The sequence below is a fragment of the Vicugna pacos genome, chromosome 2, assembly GCF_048564905.1.
Source record: "Vicugna pacos chromosome 2, VicPac4, whole genome shotgun sequence".
Lineage (NCBI taxonomy): Eukaryota > Metazoa > Chordata > Mammalia > Artiodactyla > Camelidae > Vicugna > Vicugna pacos.
In genome coordinates, this window is record NC_132988.1 from 121,865,661 (window position 1) to 121,890,384 (window position 24,724).

A 24,724-nucleotide genomic window follows, 5' to 3' on the forward strand; every position below is an offset into this window, starting at 1 on the left:
AAAACCGGCACTAGGAAACAGACTGAGAAACCAGAGTAAGGGTTTCTCCTGCAACCCGTTCCCTTTGTGCTGGATGAACGAACGTCTCTAGACATGCTCAGTTCTGAGAGATAAGTGTGTGTGAAAGCCGTCCTTCACTAGCTTGAAGGGAACACAAAGTTTCTTTTAAGTTGCAAACTGCACTCCATAAATATATATGGGGAAGAACAAGCTCCAACTCGGTTTTACAGTGAAAACGGCAGGCACTTCAAACCGGCACTAGGAAACAGACTGAGAAACCAGAGTAAGGGTTTCTCCTGCAACCCGTTCCCTTTGTGCTGGATGAACGAACGTCTCTCCACATGCTCATTTCTGAGAGATAAGTGTGTGTGAAAGCCGTCCTTCAGCTAGCTTGAAGGGAACACCAAGTTTCTTTTCAGTTGCAAACTCCACTCCATACATATATATGGGGAGTTCCAAGCTCCAACTCGGTTTTACAGTGAAAACGGCAGGCACTTCAAACCGGCACTACGGAACAGAATGAGAACACAGTGGAAGTGTTTCTCCTGCAACCCGTTCCCTTTGTGCTGGATGAACGAACGTCTCTCCACATGCTCAGTTCTGAGAGATAAGTGTGTGTGAAAGCCGTCCTTCAGCTAGCTTGAAGGGAACACACAGTTTCTTTTCAGTTGCAAACTCCACTCCATACATATATATGGGGAGCTACAATCTCCAAATCGGTTTTACAGTGAAAACGGCAGGCACTTCAAACCGGCCCTAGGAAACAGACTGAGAACACAGAGAAAGTGTATTTCCTGCAACCCGTTCCCTTTGTGCTGGATGAACGAACGTCTCTCCACATGCTCAGTTCTGAGAGAAAATTGTGTATGAAAGCCGTCCTTCACCTAGCTTGAAGGGAACACACAGTTTCTTATCAGTTGCAAACTCCATTCCATACATATATATGGGGAGCTACTAGCTCCAACTCGGTTTTACAGTGAAAACGGCAGGCACTTCAAACCAGCACTAGGAAACAGACTGAGAACACACAGTAAGTGTTTCTCCTGCAACCCGTTCCCTTTGTGCTGGATGAACGAACGTCTCTCCACATGCTCAGTTCTTAGAGATAAATGTGTGTGAAAGCCGTCCTTCACCTAGCTTGAAGGGAACACAAAGTTTCTTTTCAGTTGCCAATTCCACTCCATAAATATATATGGGGAGGTACAAGCTCCAACTCGGTTTTACAGTGAAAACGGCAGGCACTTCAAACCGGCACTAGGAAACAGACTGAGAACACAGAGTAAGTGTTTCTCCTGCAACCCGTTCCCATTGTGCTGGATGAACGAACGTCTCTCCACATGCTCAGTTCTGAGAGATAAGTGTGTGTGAAAGCCGTCCTTCACCTAGCTTGAAGGGAACACACAGTTTCTTTTCAGTTGCAAACTCCACTCCATACATATATATGGGGAGCTACAAGCTCCAACTCCGTTTTACAGTGAAAACGGCAGGCACTTCAAACCGGCCCTAGGAAACAGACTGAGAACACAGAGTAAGTGTTTCTCCTGCAACCCGTTCCCTTTGTGCTGGATGAACGAACGTCTCTCCACAGGCTCAGTTCTGAGAGATAAGTGTGTGTGAAAGCCGTCCTTCACCTACCTTGAAGGGAACACAAATTTTCTTTTCAGTTGCAAACTCCACCCATACATATATATGGGGAGGTACAAGCTCCAACTCGGTTTTACAGTGAAAACGGCAGGCACTTCAAACCGGTCCTAGGAAACAGACTGAGAACACACAGTAAGTGTTTCTCCTGCAACCCGTTCCCTTTGTGCTGGATGAACGAACGTCTCTCCACATGCTCATTTCTGAGAAATAATTGTGTGTGAAAGCCGTCCTTCACATAGCTTGAAGGGAACACAAAGGTTCTTTTCAGTTGCAAACTCCACTCCATACATATATAAGGGGAGCTACAAGCTCCAACTCGGTTATACAGTGAAAACGGCAGGCACTTCAAACCGGCACTAGGAAACAGACTGAGAACACAAAGTAAGTGTTTGTCCTGCAACCCGTTCCCTTTGTGCTGGATGAACGAACGTCTCTCCACATGCTCAGTTCTGAGAGATAAGTGTGTGTGAAGGCTGTCCTTCACTTAGCTTGAAGCGAACACACAGTTTCTTTTCAGTTGCAAACTCCACTCCATACATATATATGGGGAGCTACAAGCTCCAACTCGGTTTTACAGTGAAAACGGCAGGCACTTCAAACCGGCCCTAGGAAACAGACTGAGAACACTGAGTAAGTGTATCTCCTGCAACCCGTTCCCTTTGTGCTGGATGAACGAACGTCTCTCCACATGCTCAGTTCTGAGAGATAAGTGTGTGTGAAAGCCGTCCTTCACCTAGCTTGAAGGGAACACAAAGTTTCTTTTCAGTTGCAAACTCCACTCCATACATATATATGGGGAGGTACAAGCTCCAACTCGGTTTTGCAGTGAAAACGGCAGGCACTTCAAACCGGCACTAGGAAACAGACTGAGAACACAGAGTAAGTGTTTCTCCTGCAACCCGTTCCCATTGTGCTGGATGAACGAACGTCTCTCCACATGCTCAGTTCTGAGAGATAAGTGTGTGTGAAAGCCGTCCTTCACCTAGCTTGAAGGGAACACAAAGTTTCTTTTCAGTTGCAAACTCCACTCCATACTTATATATGGGGAGGTACAAGCCCCAACTCGGTTTTACAGTGAAAACGGCAGGCACTTCAAACCGGCACTAGGAAACAGACTGAGAAACCAGAGTAAGGGTTTCTCCTGCAACCCGTTCCTTTTGTGCTGGATGAACGAACGTCTCTCCACATGCTCAGTTCTGAGAGATAAGTGTGTGTGAAAGCCGTCCTTCACTAGCTTGAAGGGAACACAAAGTTTCTATTCAGTTGCAAACTCCACTCCATACATATATATGGGGAAGTCCAAGCCCCAACTCGGCTTTACAGTGAAAACGGCAGGCACTTCAAACCGGCACTAGGAAACAGACTGAGAAACCAGAGTAAGGGTTTCACCTGCAACCCGTTCCCTTTGTGCTGGATGAACGAACGTCTCTCCACATGCTCAGTTCTGAGAGATAAGTGTGTCTGAAAGCCGTCCTTCATCTAGCTTGAAGGGAACACAAAATTTCTTTTCAGTTGCAAACTGCACTCCATACATATATATGGGGAGGTCCAAGCTCCAACTCGGATTTACAGTGAAAACGGCAGGCACTTCAAAACGGCACTAGGAAACAGACTGAGAACACAGAGTAAGTGTTTCGGCTGCACCCCGTTCCCTTTGTGCTGGATGAACGAACGTCTCTCCACATGCTCAGTTCTGAGAGATAAGTGTGTGTGAAAGCCGTCCTTCACTAGCTTGAAGGGAACACAAAGTTTCTTTTAAGTTGCAAACTGCACTCCATAAATATATATGGGGAAGAACAAGCTCCAACTCGGTTTTACAGTGAAAACGGCAGGCACTTCAAACCGGCACTAGGAAACAGACTGAGAAACCAGAGTAAGGGTTTCTCCTGCAACCAGTTCCCTTTGTGCTGGATGAACGAACGTCTCTCCACATGCTCAGTTCTGAGAGATAAGTGTGTGTGAAAGCCGTCCTTCAGCTAGCTTGAAGGGAACACCAAGTTTCTTTTCAGTTGCAAACTCCACTCCATACATATATATGGGGAGTTCCAAGCTCCAACTCGGTTTTACAGTGAAAACGGCAGGCACTTCAAACCGGCACTAGGGAACAGAATGAGAACACAGTGGAAGTGTTTCTCCTGCAACCCGTTCCCTTTGTGCTGGATGAACGAACGTCTCTCCACATGCTCAGTTCTGAGAGATAAGTGTGTGTGAAAGCCGTCCTTCAGCTAGCTTGAAGGGAACACACAGTTTCTTTTCAGTTGCAAACTCCACTCCATACATATATATGGGGAGCTACAATCTCCAAATCGGTTTTACAGTGAAAACGGCAGGCACTTCAAACCGGCCCTAGGAAACAGACTGAGAACACAGAGTAAGTGTATCTCCTGCAACCCGTTCCCTTTGTGCTGGATGAACGAACGTCTCTCCACATGCTCAGTTCTGAGAGAAAATTGTGTATGAAAGCCGTCCTTCACCTAGCTTGAAGGGAACACCAAGTTTCTTTTCAGTTGCAAACTCCACTCCATACATATATATGGGGAGTTCCAAGCTCCAACTCGGTTTTACAGTGAAAACGGCAGGCACTTCAAACCGGCACTAGGGAACAGAATGAGAACACAGTGGAAGTGTTTCTCCTGCAACCCGTTCCCTTTGTGCTGGATGAACGAACGTCTCTCCACATGCTCAGTTCTGAGAGATAAGTGTGTGTGAAAGCCGTCCTTCAGCTAGCTTGAAGGGAACACACAGTTTCTTTTCAGTTGCAAACTCCACTCCATACATATATATGGGGAGCTACAATCTCCAAATCGGTTTTACAGTGAAAACGGCAGGCACTTCAAACCGGCCCTAGGAAACAGACTGAGAACACAGAGTAAGTGTATCTCCTGCAACCCGTTCCCTTTGTGCTGGATGAACGAACGTCTCTCCACATGCTCAGTTCTGAGAGAAAATTGTGTATGAAAGCCGTCCTTCACCTAGCTTGAAGGGAACACACAGTTTCTTATCAGTTGCAAACTCCATTCCATACATATATATGGGGAGCTACTAGCTCCAACTCGGTTTTACAGTGAAAACGGCAGGCACTTCAAACCAGCACTAAGAAACAGACTGAGAACACACAGTAAGTGTTTCTCCTGCAACCCGTTCCATTTGTGCTCGATGAACCAACGTCTCTCCACATGCTCAGTTCTGAGAGATAAGTGTGTGTGAAAGCCGTCCTTCAGCTAGCTTGAAGGGAACACACAGTTTCTTTTCAGTTGCAAACTCCATTCCATACATATATATGGGGAGCTACTAGCTCCAACTCGGTTTTACAGTGAAAACGGCAGGCACTTCAAACCGGCCCTAGGAAACAGACTGAGAACACAGAGTAAGTGTTTCTCCTGCAACCCGTTCCCTTTGTGCTGGATGAACGAACGTCTCTCCACAGGCTCAGTTCTGAGAGATAAGTGTGTGTGAAAGCCGTCCTTCACCTACCTTGAAGGGAACACAAATTTTCTTTTCAGTTGCAAACTCCACCCATACATATATATGGGGAGGTACAAGCTCCAACTCGGTTTTACAGTGAAAACGGCAGGCACTTCAAACCGGTCCTAGGAAACAGACTGAGAACACACAGTAAGTGTTTCTCCTGCAACCCGTTCCCTTTGTGCTGGATGAACGAACGTCTCTCCACATGCTCATTTCTGAGAAATAATTGTGTGTGAAAGCCGTCCTTCACATAGCTTGAAGGGAACACAAAGGTTCTTTTCAGTTGCAAACTCCACTCCATACATATATAAGGGGAGCTACAAGCTCCAACTCGGTTATACAGTGAAAACGGCAGGCACTTCAAACCGGCACTAGGAAACAGACTGAGAACACAAAGTAAGTGTTTGTCCTGCAACCCGTTCCCTTTGTGCTGGATGAACGAACGTCTCTCCACATGCTCAGTTCTGAGAGATAAGTGTGTGTGAAGGCTGTCCTTCACTTAGCTTGAAGCGAACACACAGTTTCTTTTCAGTTGCAAACTCCACTCCATACATATATATGGGGAGCTACAAGCTCCAACTCGGTTTTACAGTGAAAACGGCAAGCACTTCAAACCGGCACTAGGAAACAGAATGAGAACACAGAGTAAGGGTTTCTCCTGCAACCCGTTCCCTTTGTGCTGGATGAACGAACGTATCTCCACATGCTCAGTTCTGAGAGATAAGTGTGTGTGAAAGCCATCCTTCACCTAGCTAGAAGGGAACACACAGTTTCTTTTCAGTTGCAAACTCCACTCCATACATATATATGGGGAGGTACAAGCTCCAACTCGGTTTTACAGTGAAAACGGCAGGCACTTCAAACCGGCACTAGGAAACATACTGAGAACACAGAGGAAGTGTTTGACCTGCAACCGTTCCCTTTGTGGTGGATGAACGAACGTCTCTCCACATGCTCAGTTCTGAGAGATAAGTGTGTGTGAAAGCCGTTTTCACCTAGCTTGACGGGAACACAAAATTTCTTTTCAGTTACAAAATCCACTCCATACATATATATGGGGAGGTACAAGCTCCAACTCGGTTTTACAGTGAAAACGGCAGGCATTTCAAACCAGCACTAGGAAACAGACTGAGAACACACAGTAAGTATTTCTCCTGCAACCCGTTACCTTTGTGCTGGAAGATCGAACGTCTCTCCACATGCTCAGTTCTGAGAGATAAGTGTGTGTGAAAGCCGTCCTTCAGCTAGCTTGAAGGGAACACACAGTTTCTTTTCAGTTGAAATCTCCACTCCATACATATATATGGGGAACTACAAGCTCCAACTCGGTTTTAGAGTGAAAACGGCAGGCACTTCAAACCGGCCCTAGGAAATAGACTGAGAACACAGAGTAAGTGTTTGTCCTGCAACCCGTTCCCTTTGTGCTGGATGAACGAACGTCTCTCCACATGCTCAGTTCTGAGAGATAAGTGTGTGTGAAAGCCGTCCTTCACCTAGCTTGAAGGGAACACAAAGTTTCTTTTCAGTTGCAAACTCCACTCCATACATATATATGGGGAGGTAGAAGCTCCAACTCGGTTTTACAGTGAAAACGGCAGGCACTTCAAACCGGCCCTAGGAAACAGACTGAGAACACAGAGTAAGTGTTTCTCCTGCAACCCGTTCCCATTGTGCTGGATGAACGAACGTCTCTCCACATGCTCAGTTCTGAGAGATAAGTGTGTGTGAAAGCCGTCCTTCACCTAGCTTGAAGGGAACAAACAGTTTCTTTACAGTTGCAAACTCCACTCCATACATATATATGGGGAGCTACAAGCTCCAACTCGGTTTTACAGTGAAAACGGCAGGCACTTCAAACCGGCACTAGGAAACACACTGAGAACACAGAGTAAGTGTTTCTCCTGCAACCCGTTCCCTTTGTGCTGGATGAACGAACGTCTCTCCACATGCTCAGTTCTGAGAGATAAGTGTGTGTGAAAGCCGTCCTTCAGCTAGCTTGAAGGGAACACACAGTTTCTTTTCTGTTGCAAACTCCACTCCATACATATATATGGGGAGCTACTAGCTCCAACTCCGTTTTACAGTGAAAACGGCAGGCACTTCAAACCGGCCCTAGGAAACAGACTGAGAACACAGAGGAAGTGTTTCTCCTGCAACCCGTTCCCTTTGTGCTGGATGAACGAACGTCTCTCCACATGCTCAGTTCTGAGATATAATTGTGTGTGAAAGCCGTCCTTCACCTAGCTTGAAGGGAACACAAAGTTTCTTTTCAGTTGCAAATTCCACTCCATAAATATATATGGGGAGGTACAAGCTCCAACTCGGTTTTTCAGTGAAAACGGCAGGCACTTCAAACCGTCACTAGGAAACAGACTGAGAACACAGAGTATGTGTTTCTCCTGCAACCCGTTCCCATTGTGCTGGATGAAAGAACGTCTCTCCACATGCTCAGTTCTGAGAGATAAGTGTGTGTGAAAGCCGTCCTTCAGCTAGCTTGTAGGGAACACACAGTTTCTTTTCAGTTGCAAACTCCACTCCATACATATATATGGGGAGCTACTAGCTCCAACTCCGTTTTACAGTGAAAACGGCAGGCACTTCAAACCGGCACTAGGAAACAGACTGAGAACACAGAGTAAGTGTTTCTCCTGCAACCCGTTCCCATTGTGCTGGATGAACGAACGTCTCTCCACATGCTCAGTTCTGAGAGATAAGTGTGTGTGAAAGCCGTCCTTCACCTAGCTTGAAGGGAACACACAGGTTCTTTTCAGTTGCAAACTCCACTCCATACATATATATGGGGAGGTAGAAGCTCCAACTCGGTTTTACAGTGAAAACGGCAGGCACTTCAAACCGGCACTAGGAAACAGACTGAGAACACAGAGTAAGTGTTTCTCCTGCAACCCGTTCCCATTGTGCTGGATGAACGAACGTCTCTCCACATGCTCAGTTCTGAGAGATAAGTGTGTGTGAAAGCCGTCCTTCACCTAGCTTGAAGGGAACAAACAGTTTCTTTACAGTTGCAAACTCCACTCCATACATATATATGGGGAGCTACAAGCTCCAACTCGGTTTTACAGTGAAAACGGCAGGCACTTCAAACCGGCACTAGGAAACACACTGAGAACACAGAGTAAGTGTTTCTCCTGCAACCCGTTCCCTTTGTGCTGGATGAACGAACGTCTCTCCACATGCTCAGTTCTGAGAGATAAGTGTGTGTGAAAGCCGTCCTTCACCTAGCTTGAAGGGAACACACAGTTTCTTTTCAGTTGCAAACTCCACTCCATACATATATATGGGGAGCTACTAGCTCCAACTCCGTTTTACAGTGAAAACGGCAGGCACTTCAAACCGGCCCTAGGAAACAGACTGAGAACACAGAGGAAGTGTTTCTCCTGCAACCCGTTCCCTTTGTGCTGGATGAACGAACGTCTCTCCACATGCTCAGTTCTGAGATATAATTGTGTGTGAAAGCCGTCCTTCACCTAGCTTGAAGGGAACACACAGTTTCTTTTCAGTTGCCAACTCCACTCCATACATATATAAGGGGAGCTACAAGCTCCAACTCGGTTTTTCAGTGAAAACGGCAGGCACTTCAAACCGGCACTAGGAAACAGAATGAGAACACAGTGGAAGTGTTTCTCCTGCAACCCGTTCCCTTTGTGCTGGATGAACGAACGTCTCTCCACATGCTCAGTTCTGAGAGATAAGTGTGTGTGAAAGCCATCCTTCAACTCGCTTGAAGGGAACACAAAGTTTCTTTATAGTTGCAAACACCACTGCATACGTATATATGGTGAGGTACAAGCTCCAACTCGGTTTTACAGTGAAAACGGCAGGCACTTCAAACCGGCACTAGGAAACAGACTGAGAACACAGAGTAAGTGTTTCTCCTGCAACCCGTTCCCTTTGTGCTGGATGAATAAACGTCTCTCCACATGCTCAGTTCTGAGAGATAAGTGTGTGTGAAAGCCGTCCTTCAGCTAGCTTGAAGGGAACACACAGTTTCTTTTCAGTTGCAAACTCCACTCCATACATATATATGGATAGCTACTAGCTCCAATTCGGTTTTACAGTGAAAACGACAGGCAGTTCAAACCGGCCCTAGGAAACAGACTGAGAACACAGAGTAAGTGTTTCTCCTGCAACCCGTTCCCTTTGTGCTGGATGAACGAACGTCTCTCCACATGCTCAGTTCTGAGAGAAAATTGTGTGTGAAAGCCGTCCTTCAGCTAGCTTGAAGGGAACACAAAGTTTCTTTTCAGTTGCAAACTCCACTCCATACATATATATGGGGAGCTACAAGCTCCAACTCGGTGTTACATTGAAAACGGCAGGCACTTCAAACCGGCCCTAGGAAACAGACTGAGAACACAGAGTAAGTGTTTCTCCTGCAAACCGTTCCATTTGTGCTGGATGAACGAACGTCTCACGACATGCTCAGTTCTGAGAGATAAGTGTGTATGAAAGCCGTCCTTCACCTAGCTTGAAGGGAACACACAGTTTCTTATCATTGCAAACTCCACTCCATACATATATATGGGGAGCTACTAGCTCCAACTCGGTTTTACAGTGAAAACGGCAGGCACTTCATACCGGCCCTAGGAAACAGACTGAGAACACAGAGGAAGTGTTTCTCCTGCAACCCGTTCCCTTTGTGGTCGATGAACGAACGTCTCTCCACATGCTCAGTTCTGAGAGATAAGTGTGTGTGAAAGCCGTCCTTCACCTAGCTTGTAGGGAACACACAGTTTCTTTTCAGTTACAAACTCCACTCCATACATATATATGGGGAGGTACAAGCTCCAACTCGGTTTTATAGTGAAAACGGCAGGCACATCAAACCGGCCGTAGGAAACACACTGAGAACTCAGAGTAAGTGTTTCTCCTGCAACCCGTTCCCTTTGTGCTGGATGAACGAACGTCTCTCCACATGCTCAGTTCTGAGAGATAAGTGTGTGTGAAAGCCGTCCTTCACCTAGCTTGAAGGGAACACACAGTTTCTTTTCAGTTGCCAACTCCACTCCATACATATATAAGGGGAGGTACAAGCTCTAACTCGGTTTTTCAGTGAAAACGGCAGGCACTTCAAACCGGCACTAGGAAACAGACTGAGAACACAGAGTAAGTGTTTCTCCTGCAACCCGTTCCCTTTGTGCTGGATGAACAAACGTCTCTCCACATGCTCAGTTCTGAGAGATAAGTGTGTGTGAAAGCCGGCCTTCAGCTAGCTTGAAGGGAACACACAGTTTCTTTTCAGTTGCAAACTCCACTCCATACATATATATTGGGAGCTACTAGCTCCAACTCGGTTTTACAGTGAAAACGGCAGGCACTTCAAACCGGCCCTAGGAAACAGACTGAGAACACAGAGGAAGTGTTTCTCCTACAACCCGTTCCCTTTGTGCTGGATGAACGAACGTCTCTCCACATGCTCAGTTCTGAGAGATAAATGTGTGTGAAAGCCGTCCTTCACCTAGCTTGAAGGGAACACAAAGTTTCTTTTCAGTTGCAAATTCCACTCCATAAATATATATGGGGAGGTACAAGCTCCAACTCGGTTTTACAGTGAAAACGGCAGGCACTTCAAACCGGCACTAGGAAAGACTGAGAACACAGAGTAAGTGTTTCTCCTGCAACCCGTTCCCATTGTGCTGGATGAACGAACGTCTCTCCACATGCTCAGTTCTGAGAGATAAGTGTGTGTGAAAGCCGTCCTTCAGCTAGCTTGAAGGGAACACACAGTTTCTTTTCAGTTGCAAACTCCACTCCATACATATATATGGGGAGCTACAAGCTCCAACTCGGTTTTAAAGTGAAAACGGCAGGATCTTCAAACCGGCCCTAGGAAACAGACTGAGAACACAGAGTAAGTGTTTCTCCTGCAACCCGTTCCCTTTGTGCTGGATGAACGAACGTCTCTCCACATGCTCAGTTCTGAGAGATAAGTGTGTTTGAAAGCCGTCCTTCACCTAGATTGAAGGGAACACAAAGTTTCTTTTCAGTTGCAAACTCCACTCCATACATATATATGGGGAGGTACAAGCTCCAACTCGGTTTTACAGTGAAAACGGCAGGCACTTCAAACCGGCACTTGGAAACAGACTGAGAACACAGAGTAAGTGTTTCTCCTGCAACCCGGTCCCATTGTGCTGGATGAACGAACGTCTCTCCACATGCTCAGTTCTGAGAGATAAGTGTGTGTGAAAGCCGTCCTTCAGCTAGCTTGAAGGGAACACACAGTTTCTTTTCAGTTGCAAACTCCACTCAATACATATATATGGGGAGTTACAATCTCCAACTCGGTTTTACAGTGAAAACGGCAGGCACTTCAAACCGGCCCTAGGAAACAGACTGAGAACACTGAGTAAGTCTATCTCCTGCAACCCGTTCCCTTTGTGCTGGATGAACGAACGTCTCTCCACATGCTCAGTTCTGAGAGATAAGTGTGTGTGAAAGCCGTCCTTCACCTAGCTTGAAGGGAACACAAAGTTTCTTTTCAGTTGCAAACTCCACTCCATACATATATATGGGGAGGTACAAGCTCCAACTCGGTTTTGCAGTGAAAACGGCAGGCACTTCAAACCGGCACTAGGAAACAGACTGAGAACACAGAGTAAGTGTTTCTCCTGCAACCCGTTCCCATTGTGCTGGATGAACGAACGTCTCTCCACATGCTCAGTTCTGAGAGATAAGTGTGTGTGAAAGCCGTCCTTCACCTAGCTTGAAGGGAACACAAAGTTTCTTTTCAGTTGCAAACTCCACTCCATACTTATATATGGGGAGGTACAAGCCCCAACTCGGTTTTACAGTGAAAACGGCAGGCACTTCAAACCGGCACTAGGAAACAGACTGAGAAACCAGAGTAAGGGTTTCTCCTGCAACCCGTTCCTTTTGTGCTGGATGAACGAACGTCTCTCCACATGCTCAGTTCTGAGAGATAAGTGTGTGTGAAAGCCGTCCTTCACTAGCTTGAAGGAAACACAAAGTTTCTATTCAGTTGCAAACTCCACTCCATACATATATATGGGGAAGTCCAAGCCCCAACTCGGCTTTACAGTGAAAACGGCAGGCACTTCAAACCGGCACTAGGAAACAGACTGAGAAACCAGAGTAAGGGTTTCACCTGCAACCCGTTCCCTTTGTGCTGGATGAACGAACGTCTCTCCACATGCTCAGTTCTGAGAGATAAGTGTGTCTGAAAGCCGTCCTTCATCTAGCTTGAAGGGAACACAAAATTTCTTTTCAGTTGCAAACTGCACTCCATACATATATATGGGGAGGTCCAAGCTCCAACTCGGATTTACAGTGAAAACGGCAGGCACTTCAAAACGGCACTAGGAAACAGACTGAGAACACAGAGTAAGTGTTTCGGCTGCACCCCGTTCCCTTTGTGCTGGATGAACGAACGTCTCTCCACATGCTCAGTTCGGAGAGATAAGTGTGTGTGAAAGTCGTCCTTCACCTGACTTTAAGGGAACACAAAGTTCCTTTTCAGAAGCAAACTCCACTCCATACATATATATGGGGAGGTCCAAGCTCCAACTCGGTTTTACAGTGAAAACGGCAGGCACTTCAAACCGGCACTAGGAAACAGACTGAGAAACCAGAGTAAGGGTTTCTCCTGCAACCCGTTCCCTTTGTGCTGGATGAACGAACGTCTCTAGACATGCTCAGTTCTGAGAGATAAGTGTGTGTGAAAGCCGTCCTTCACTAGCTTGAAGGGAACACAAAGTTTCTTTTAAGTTGCAAACTGCACTCCATAAATATATATGGGGAAGAACAAGCTCCAACTCGGTTTTACAGTGAAAACGGCAGGCACTTCAAACCGGCACTAGGAAACAGACTGAGAAACCAGAGTAAGGGTTTCTCCTGCAACCCGTTCCCTTTGTGCTGGATGAACGAACGTCTCTCCACATGCTCATTTCTGAGAGATAAGTGTGTGTGAAAGCCGTCCTTCAGCTAGCTTGAAGGGAACACCAAGTTTCTTTTCAGTTGCAAACTCCACTCCATACATATATATGGGGAGTTCCAAGCTCCAACTCGGTTTTACAGTGAAAACGGCAGGCACTTCAAACCGGCACTACGGAACAGAATGAGAACACAGTGGAAGTGTTTCTCCTGCAACCCGTTCCCTTTGTGCTGGATGAACGAACGTCTCTCCACATGCTCAGTTCTGAGAGATAAGTGTGTGTGAAAGCCGTCCTTCAGCTAGCTTGAAGGGAACACACAGTTTCTTTTCAGTTGCAAACTCCACTCCATACATATATATGGGGAGCTACAATCTCCAAATCGGTTTTACAGTGAAAACGGCAGGCACTTCAAACCGGCCCTAGGAAACAGACTGAGAACACAGAGAAAGTGTATTTCCTGCAACCCGTTCCCTTTGTGCTGGATGAACGAACGTCTCTCCACATGCTCAGTTCTGAGAGAAAATTGTGTATGAAAGCCGTCCTTCACCTAGCTTGAAGGGAACACACAGTTTCTTATCAGTTGCAAACTCCATTCCATACATATATATGGGGAGCTACTAGCTCCAACTCGGTTTTACAGTGAAAACGGCAGGCACTTCAAACCAGCACTAGGAAACAGACTGAGAACACACAGTAAGTGTTTCTCCTGCAACCCGTTCCCTTTGTGCTGGATGAACGAACGTCTCTCCACATGCTCAGTTCTTAGAGATAAATGTGTGTGAAAGCCGTCCTTCACCTAGCTTGAAGGGAACACAAAGTTTCTTTTCAGTTGCCAATTCCACTCCATAAATATATATGGGGAGGTACAAGCTCCAACTCGGTTTTACAGTGAAAACGGCAGGCACTTCAAACCGGCACTAGGAAACAGACTGAGAACACAGAGTAAGTGTTTCTCCTGCAACCCGTTCCCATTGTGCTGGATGAACGAACGTCTCTCCACATGCTCAGTTCTGAGAGATAAGTGTGTGTGAAAGCCGTCCTTCACCTAGCTTGAAGGGAACACACAGTTTCTTTTCAGTTGCAAACTCCACTCCATACATATATATGGGGAGCTACAAGCTCCAACTCCGTTTTACAGTGAAAACGGCAGGCACTTCAAACCGGCCCTAGGAAACAGACTGAGAACACAGAGTAAGTGTTTCTCCTGCAACCCGTTCCCTTTGTGCTGGATGAACGAACGTCTCTCCACAGGCTCAGTTCTGAGAGATAAGTGTGTGTGAAAGCCGTCCTTCACCTACCTTGAAGGGAACACAAATTTTCTTTTCAGTTGCAAACTCCACCCATACATATATATGGGGAGGTACAAGCTCCAACTCGGTTTTACAGTGAAAACGGCAGGCACTTCAAACCGGTCCTAGGAAACAGACTGAGAACACACAGTAAGTGTTTCTCCTGCAACCCGTTCCCTTTGTGCTGGATGAACGAACGTCTCTCCACATGCTCATTTCTGAGAAATAATTGTGTGTGAAAGCCGTCCTTCACATAGCTTGAAGGGAACACAAAGGTTCTTTTCAGTTGCAAACTCCACTCCATACATATATAAGGGGAGCTACAAGCTCCAACTCGGTTATACAGTGAAAACGGCAGGCACTTCAAACCGGCACTAGGAAACAGACTGAGAACACAAAGTAAGTGTTTGTCCTGCAACCCGTTCCCTTTGTGCTGGATGAACGAACGTCTCTCCACATGCTCAGTTCTGAGAGATAAGTGTGTGTGAAGGCTGTCCTTCACTTAGCTTGAAGCGAACACACAGTTTCTTTTCAGTTGCAAACTCCACTCCATACATATATATGGGGAGCTACAAGCTCCAACTCGGTTTTACAGTGAAAACGGCAGGCACTTCAAACCGGCCCTAGGAAACAGACTGAGAACACTGAGTAAGTGTATCTCCTGCAACCCGTTCCCTTTGTGCTGGATGAACGAACGTCTCTCCACATGCTCAGTTCTGAGAGATAAGTGTGTGTGAAAGCCGTCCTTCACCTAGCTTGAAGGGAACACAAAGTTTCTTTTCAGTTGCAAACTCCACTCCATACATATATATGGGGAGGTACAAGCTCCAACTCGGTTTTGCAGTGAAAACGGCAGGCACTTCAAACCGGCACTAGGAAACAGACTGAGAACACAGAGTAAGTGTTTCTCCTGCAACCCGTTCCCATTGTGCTGGATGAACGAACGTCTCTCCACATGCTCAGTTCTGAGAGATAAGTGTGTGTGAAAGCCGTCCTTCACCTAGCTTGAAGGGAACACAAAGTTTCTTTTCAGTTGCAAACTCCACTCCATACTTATATATGGGGAGGTACAAGCCCCAACTCGGTTTTACAGTGAAAACGGCAGGCACTTCAAACCGGCACTAGGAAACAGACTGAGAAACCAGAGTAAGGGTTTCTCCTGCAACCCGTTCCTTTTGTGCTGGATGAACGAACGTCTCTCCACATGCTCAGTTCTGAGAGATAAGTGTGTGTGAAAGCCGTCCTTCACTAGCTTGAAGGGAACACAAAGTTTCTATTCAGTTGCAAACTCCACTCCATACATATATATGGGGAAGTCCAAGCCCCAACTCGGCTTTACAGTGAAAACGGCAGGCACTTCAAACCGGCACTAGGAAACAGACTGAGAAACCAGAGTAAGGGTTTCACCTGCAACCCGTTCCCTTTGTGCTGGATGAACGAACGTCTCTCCACATGCTCAGTTCTGAGAGATAAGTGTGTCTGAAAGCCGTCCTTCATCTAGCTTGAAGGGAACACAAAATTTCTTTTCAGTTGCAAACTGCACTCCATACATATATATGGGGAGGTCCAAGCTCCAACTCGGATTTACAGTGAAAACGGCAGGCACTTCAAAACGGCACTAGGAAACAGACTGAGAACACAGAGTAAGTGTTTCGGCTGCACCCCGTTCCCTTTGTGCTGGATGAACGAACGTCTCTCCACATGCTCAGTTCTGAGAGATAAGTGTGTGTGAAAGCCGTCCTTCACTAGCTTGAAGGGAACACAAAGTTTCTTTTAAGTTGCAAACTGCACTCCATAAATATATATGGGGAAGAACAAGCTCCAACTCGGTTTTACAGTGAAAACGGCAGGCACTTCAAACCGGCACTAGGAAACAGACTGAGAAACCAGAGTAAGGGTTTCTCCTGCAACCAGTTCCCTTTGTGCTGGATGAACGAACGTCTCTCCACATGCTCAGTTCTGAGAGATAAGTGTGTGTGAAAGCCGTCCTTCAGCTAGCTTGAAGGGAACACCAAGTTTCTTTTCAGTTGCAAACTCCACTCCATACATATATATGGGGAGTTCCAAGCTCCAACTCGGTTTTACAGTGAAAACGGCAGGCACTTCAAACCGGCACTAGGGAACAGAATGAGAACACAGTGGAAGTGTTTCTCCTGCAACCCGTTCCCTTTGTGCTGGATGAACGAACGTCTCTCCACATGCTCAGTTCTGAGAGATAAGTGTGTGTGAAAGCCGTCCTTCAGCTAGCTTGAAGGGAACACACAGTTTCTTTTCAGTTGCAAACTCCACTCCATACATATATATGGGGAGCTACAATCTCCAAATCGGTTTTACAGTGAAAACGGCAGGCACTTCAAACCGGCCCTAGGAAACAGACTGAGAACACAGAGTAAGTGTATCTCCTGCAACCCGTTCCCTTTGTGCTGGATGAACGAACGTCTCTCCACATGCTCAGTTCTGAGAGAAAATTGTGTATGAAAGCCGTCCTTCACCTAGCTTGAAGGGAACACCAAGTTTCTTTTCAGTTGCAAACTCCACTCCATACATATATATGGGGAGTTCCAAGCTCCAACTCGGTTTTACAGTGAAAACGGCAGGCACTTCAAACCGGCACTAGGGAACAGAATGAGAACACAGTGGAAGTGTTTCTCCTGCAACCCGTTCCCTTTGTGCTGGATGAACGAACGTCTCTCCACATGCTCAGTTCTGAGAGATAAGTGTGTGTGAAAGCCGTCCTTCAGCTAGCTTGAAGGGAACACACAGTTTCTTTTCAGTTGCAAACTCCACTCCATACATATATATGGGGAGCTACAATCTCCAAATCGGTTTTACAGTGAAAACGGCAGGCACTTCAAACCGGCCCTAGGAAACAGACTGAGAACACAGAGTAAGTGTATCTCCTGCAACCCGTTCCCTTTGTGCTGGATGAACGAACGTCTCTCCACATGCTCAGTTCTGAGAGAAAATTGTGTATGAAAGCCGTCCTTCACCTAGCTTGAAGGGAACACACAGTTTCTTATCAGTTGCAAACTCCATTCCATACATATATATGGGGAGCTACTAGCTCCAACTCGGTTTTACAGTGAAAACGGCAGGCACTTCAAACCAGCACTAAGAAACAGACTGAGAACACACAGTAAGTGTTTCTCCTGCAACCCGTTCCATTTGTGCTCGATGAACCAACGTCTCTCCACATGCTCAGTTCTGAGAGATAAGTGTGTGTGAAAGCCGTCCTTCAGCTAGCTTGAAGGGAACACACAGTTTCTTTTCAGTTGCAAACTCCATTCCATACATATATATGGGGAGCTACTAGCTCCAACTCGGTTTTACAGTGAAAACGGCAGGCACTTCAAACCGGCCCTAGGAAACAGACTGAGAACACAGAGTAAGTGTTTCTCCTGCAACCCGTTCCCTTTGTGCTGGATGAACGAACGTCTCTCCACAGGCTCAGTTCTGAGAGATAAGTGTGTGTGAAAGCCGTCCTTCACCTACCTTGAAGGGAACACAAATTTTCTTTTCAGTTGCAAACTCCACCCATACATATATATGGGGAGGTACAAGCTCCAACTCGGTTTTACAGTGAAAACGGCAGGCACTTCAAACCGGTCCTAGGAAACAGACTGAGAACACACAGTAAGTGTTTCTCCTGCAACCCGTTCCCTTTGTGCTGGATGAACGAACGTCTCTCCACATGCTCATTTCTGAGAAATAATTGTGTGTGAAAGCCGTCCTTCACATAGCTTGAAGGGAACACAAAGGTTCTTTTCAGTTGCAAACTCCACTCCATACATATATAAGGGGAGCTACAAGCTCCAACTCGGTTATACAGTGAAAACGGCAGGCACTTCAAACCGGCACTAGGAAACAGACTGAGAACACAAAGTAAGTGTTTGTCCTGCAACCCGTTCCCTTTGTGCTGGATGAACGAACGTCTCTCCACATGCTCAGTTCTGAGAGATAAGTGTGTGTGAAGGCTGTCCTTCACTTAGCTTGAAGCGAACACACAGTTTCTTTTCAGTTGCAAACTCCACTCCATACATATATATGGGGAGCTACAAGCTCCAACTCGGTTTTACAGTGAAAACGGCAAGCACTTCAAACCGGCACTAGGAAACAGAATGAGAACACAGAGTAAGGGTTTCTCCTGCAACCCGTTCCCTTTGTGCTGGATGAACGAACGTATCTCCACATGCTCAGTTCTGAGAGATAAGTGTGTGTGAAAGCCATCCTTCACCTAGCTAGAAGGGAACACACAGTTTCTTTTCAGTTGCAAACTCCACTCCATACATATATATGGGGAGGTACAAGCTCCAACTCGGTTTTACAGTGAAAACGGCAGGCACTTCAAACCGGCACTAGGAAACATACTGAGAACACAGAGGAAGTGTTTGACCTGCAACCGTTCCCTTTGTGGTGGATGAACGAACGTCTCTCCACATGCTCAGTTCTGAGAGATAAGTGTGTGTGAAAGCCGTTTTCACCTAGCTTGACGGGAACACAAAATTTCTTTTCAGTTACAAAATCCACTCCATACATATATATGGGGAGGTACAAGCTCCAACTCGGTTTTACAGTGAAAACGGCAGGCATTTCAAACCAGCACTAGGAAACAGACTGAGAACACACAGTAAGTATTTCTCCTGCAACCCGTTACCTTTGTGCTGGAAGATCGAACGTCTCTCCACATGCTCAGTTCTGAGAGATAAGTGTGTGTGAAAGCCGTCCTTCAGCTAGCTTGAAGGGAACACACAGTTTCTTTTCAGTTGAAATCTCCACTCCATACATATATATGGGGAACTACAAGCTCCAACTCGGTTTTAGAGTGAAAACGGCAGGCACTTCAAACCGGCCCTAGGAAATAGACTGAGAACACAGAGTAAGTGTTTGTCCTGCAACCCGTTCCCTTTGTGCTGGATGAACGAACGTCTCTCCACATGCTCAGTTCTGAGAGATAAGTGTGTGTGAAAGCCGTCCTTCACCTAGCTTGAAGGGAACACAAAGTTTCTTTTCAGTTGCAAACTCCACTCCATACATATATATGGGGAGGTAGAAGCTCCAACTCGGTTTTACAGTGAAAACGGCAGGCACTTCAAACCGGCACTAGGAAACAGACTGAGAACACAGAGTAAGTGTTTCTCCTGCAACCCGTTCCCATTGTGCTGGATGAACGAACGTCTCTCCACATGCTCAGTTCTGAGAGATAAGTGTGTGTGAAAGCCGTCCTTCACCTAGCTTGAAGGGAACAAACAGTTTCTTTACAGTTGCAAACTCCACTCCATACATATATATGGGGAGCTACAAGCTCCAACTCGGTTTTACAGTGAAAACGGCAGGCACTTCAAACCGGCACTAGGAAACACACTGAGAACACAGAGTAAGTGTTTCTCCTGCAACCCGTTCCCTTTGTGCTGGATGAACGAACGTCTCTCCACATGCTCAGTTCTGAGAGATAAGTGTGTGTGAAAGCCGTCCTTCAGCTAGCTTGAAGGGAACACACAGTTTCTTTTCTGTTGCAAACTCCACTCCATACATATATATGGGGAGCTACTAGCTCCAACTCCGTTTTACAGTGAAAACGGCAGGCACTTCAAACCGGCCCTAGGAAACAGACTGAGAACACAGAGGAAGTGTTTCTCCTGCAACCCGTTCCCTTTGTGCTGGATGAACGAACGTCTCTCCACATGCTCAGTTCTGAGATATAATTGTGTGTGAAAGCCGTCCTTCACCTAGCTTGAAGGGAACACAAAGTTTCTTTTCAGTTGCAAATTCCACTCCATAAATATATATGGGGAGGTACAAGCTCCAACTCGGTTTTTCAGTGAAAACGGCAGGCACTTCAAACCGTCACTAGGAAACAGACTGAGAACACAGAGTATGTGTTTCTCCTGCAACCCGTTCCCATTGTGCTGGATGAAAGAACGTCTCTCCACATGCTCAGTTCTGAGAGATAAGTGTGTGTGAAAGCCGTCCTTCAGCTAGCTTGTAGGGAACACACAGTTTCTTTTCAGTTGCAAACTCCACTCCATACATATATATGGGGAGCTACTAGCTCCAACTCCGTTTTACAGTGAAAACGGCAGGCACTTCAAACCGGCACTAGGAAACAGACTGAGAACACAGAGTAAGTGTTTCTCCTGCAACCCGTTCCCATTGTGCTGGATGAACGAACGTCTCTCCACATGCTCAGTTCTGAGAGATAAGTGTGTGTGAAAGCCGTCCTTCACCTAGCTTGAAGGGAACACACAGGTTCTTTTCAGTTGCAAACTCCACTCCATACATATATATGGGGAGGTAGAAGCTCCAACTCGGTTTTACAGTGAAAACGGCAGGCACTTCAAACCGGCACTAGGAAACAGACTGAGAACACAGAGTAAGTGTTTCTCCTGCAACCCGTTCCCATTGTGCTGGATGAACGAACGTCTCTCCACATGCTCAGTTCTGAGAGATAAGTGTGTGTGAAAGCCGTCCTTCACCTAGCTTGAAGGGAACAAACAGTTTCTTTACAGTTGCAAACTCCACTCCATACATATATATGGGGAGCTACAAGCTCCAACTCGGTTTTACAGTGAAAACGGCAGGCACTTCAAACCGGCACTAGGAAACACACTGAGAACACAGAGTAAGTGTTTCTCCTGCAACCCGTTCCCTTTGTGCTGGATGAACGAACGTCTCTCCACATGCTCAGTTCTGAGAGATAAGTGTGTGTGAAAGCCGTCCTTCACCTAGCTTGAAGGGAACACACAGTTTCTTTTCAGTTGCAAACTCCACTCCATACATATATATGGGGAGCTACTAGCTCCAACTCCGTTTTACAGTGAAAACGGCAGGCACTTCAAACCGGCCCTAGGAAACAGACTGAGAACACAGAGGAAGTGTTTCTCCTGCAACCCGTTCCCTTTGTGCTGGATGAACGAACGTCTCTCCACATGCTCAGTTCTGAGATATAATTGTGTGTGAAAGCCGTCCTTCACCTAGCTTGAAGGGAACACAAAGTTTCTTTTCAGTTGCAAATTCCACTCCATAAATATATATGGGGAGGTACAAGCTCCAACTCGGTTTTTCAGTGAAAACGGCAGGCACTTCAAACCGTCACTAGGAAACAGACTGAGAACACAGAGTATGTGTTTCTCCTGCAACCCGTTCCCATTGTGCTGGATGAAAGAACGTCTCTCCACATGCTCAGTTCTGAGAGATAAGTGTGTGTGAAAGCCGTCCTTCAGCTAGCTTGTAGGGAACACACAGTTTCTTTTCAGTTGAAAACTCCACTCCATACATATATATGGGGAGCTACAAGCTCCAACTCGGTTTTACAGTGAAAACGGCAGGCACTTCAATCCGGCCCTAGGAAACAGACTGAGAACACAGAAGAAGTGTTTCTCCTGCAACCCGTTCCCTTTGTGCTGGATGAACGAACGTCTCTCCACATGCTCAGTTCTGAGAGATGTGTGTGTGAAAGCCGTCCTTCAGCTAGCTTGAAGGGAACACACAGTTTCTTTTCTGTTGCAAACTCCACTCCATACATATATATGGGGAGCTACTAGCTCCAACTCCGTTTTACAGTGAAAACGGCAGGCACTTCAAACCGGCCCTAGGAAACAGACTGAGAACACAGAGGAAGTGTTTCTCCTGCAACCCGTTCCCTTTGTGCTGGATGAACGAACGTCTCTCCACATGCTCAGTTCTGAGATATAATTGTGTGTGAAAGCCGTCCTTCACCTAGCTTGAAGGGAACACAAAGTTTCTTTTCAGTTGCAAATTCCACTCCATAAATATATATGGGGAGGTACAAGCTCCAACTCGGTTTTTCAGTGAAAACGGCAGGCACTTCAAACCGTCACTAGGAAACAGACTGAGAACACAGAGTATGTGTTTCTCCTGCAACCCGTTCCCATTGTGCTGGATGAAAGAACGTCTCTCCACATGCTCAGTTCTGAGAGATAAGTGTGTGTGAAAGCCGTCCTTCAGCTAGCTTGTAGGGAACACACAGTTTCTTTTCAGTTGAAAACTCCACTCCATACATATATATGGGGAGCTACAAGCTCCAACTCGGTTTTACAGTGAAAACGGCAGGCACTTCAATCCGGCCCTAGGAAACAGACTGAGAACACAGAAGAAGTGTTTCTCCTGCAACCCGTTCCCTTTGTGCTGGATGAACGAACGTCTCTCCACATGCTCAGTTCTGAGAGATAAGTGTGTGTGAAAGCCGTCATTCACCTAGCTTGAAGGGAACACAAAGTTTCTTTTCAGTTGCAATTTCCACTCCATACATATATATGGGGAGGTACAAGCTCCTACTCGGTTTTACAGTGAAAACGGCAGGCACTTCAAACCGGCCCTAGGAAACAGACTGAGAACACAGAGTAAGTGTTTCGGCTGCAGCCCGTTCCCTTTGTGCTGGATGAACGAACGTCTCTCCACATGCTCAGTTCTGAGAGATAAGTGTGTGTGAAAGCCGTCCTTCACCTAGCTTGAAGGGAACACACAGTTTCTTTTCAGTTGCCAACTCCACTCCATACATATATAAGGGGAGCTACAAGCTCAAACTCGGTTTTTCAGTGAAAACGGCAGGCACTTCAAACCGGCACTAGGAAACAGAATGAGAACACAGTGGAAGTGTTTCTTCTGCAATCCGTTCCCTTTGTGCTGGATGAACGAACGTCTCTCCACATGCTCAGTTCTGAGAGATAAGTGTGTGTGAAAGCCATCCTTCAACTCGCTTGAAGGGAACACAAAGTTTCTTTTCAGTTGCAAAATCCACTGCATACATATATATGGTGAGGTACAAGCTCCAACTCGGTTTTACAGTGAAAACGGCAGGCACTTCAAACCGGCACTAGGAAACAGACTGAGAACACAGAGTAAGTGTTTCTCCTGCAACCCGTTCCCTTTGTGCTGGATGAACAAACGTCTCTCCACATGCTCAGTTCTGAGAGATAAGTGTGTGTGAAAGCCGTCCTTCAGCTAGCTTGAAGGGAACACACAGTTTCTTTTCAGTTGCAAACTCCACTCCATACATATATATGGGGAGCTACAAGCTCCAACTCGGTTTTACAGTGAAAACGGCAGGCACTTCAAACCGGCACTAGGAAACACACTGAGAACACAGAGTAAGTGTTTCTCCTGCAACCCGTTCCCTTTGTGCTGGATGAACGAACGTCTCTCCACATGCTCAGTTCTGAGAGATAAGTGTGTGTGAAAGCCGTCCTTCACCTAGCTTGAAGGGAACACACAGTTTCTTTTCAGTTGCAAACTCCACTCCATACATATATATGGGGAGCTACTAGCTCCAACTCCGTTTTACAGTGAAAACGGCAGGCACTTCAAACCGGCCCTAGGAAACAGACTGAGAACACAGAGGAAGTGTTTCTCCTGCAACCCGTTCCCTTTGTGCTGGATGAACGAACGTCTCTCCACATGCTCAGTTCTGAGATATAATTGTGTGTGAAAGCCGTCCTTCACCTAGCTTGAAGGGAACACAAAGTTTCTTTTCAGTTGCAAATTCCACTCCATAAATATATATGGGGAGGTACAAGCTCCAACTCGGTTTTTCAGTGAAAACGGCAGGCACTTCAAACCGTCACTAGGAAACAGACTGAGAACACAGAGTATGTGTTTCTCCTGCAACCCGTTCCCATTGTGCTGGATGAAAGAACGTCTCTCCACATGCTCAGTTCTGAGAGATAAGTGTGTGTGAAAGCCGTCCTTCAGCTAGCTTGTAGGGAACACACAGTTTCTTTTCAGTTGAAAACTCCACTCCAAACATATATATGGGGAGCTACAAGCTCCAACTCGGTTTTACAGTGAAAACGGCAGGCACTTCAATCCGGCCCTAGGAAACAGACTGAGAACACAGAAGAAGTGTTTCTCCTGCAACCCGTTCCCTTTGTGCTGGATGAACGAACGTCTCTCCACATGCTCAGTTCTGAGAGATAAGTGTGTGTGAAAGCCGTCATTCACCTAGCTTGAAGGGAACACAAAGTTTCTTTTCAGTTGCAATTTCCACTCCATACATATATATGGGGAGGTACAAGCTCCTACTCGGTTTTACAGTGAAAACGGCAGGCACTTCAAACCGGCCCTAGGAAACAGACTGAGAACACAGAGTAAGTGTTTCGGCTGCAGCCCGTTCCCTTTGTGCTGGATGAACGAACGTCTCTCCACATGCTCAGTTCTGAGAGATAAGTGTGTGTGAAAGCCGTCCTTCACCTAGCTTGAAGGGAACACACAGTTTCTTTTCAGTTGCCAACTCCACTCCATACATATATAAGGGGAGCTACAAGCTCTAACTCGGTTTTTCAGTGAAAACGGCAGGCACTTCAAACCGGCACTAGGAAACAGAATGAGAACACAGTGGAAGTGTTTCTTCTGCAATCCGTTCCCTTTGTGCTGGATGAACGAACGTCTCTCCAC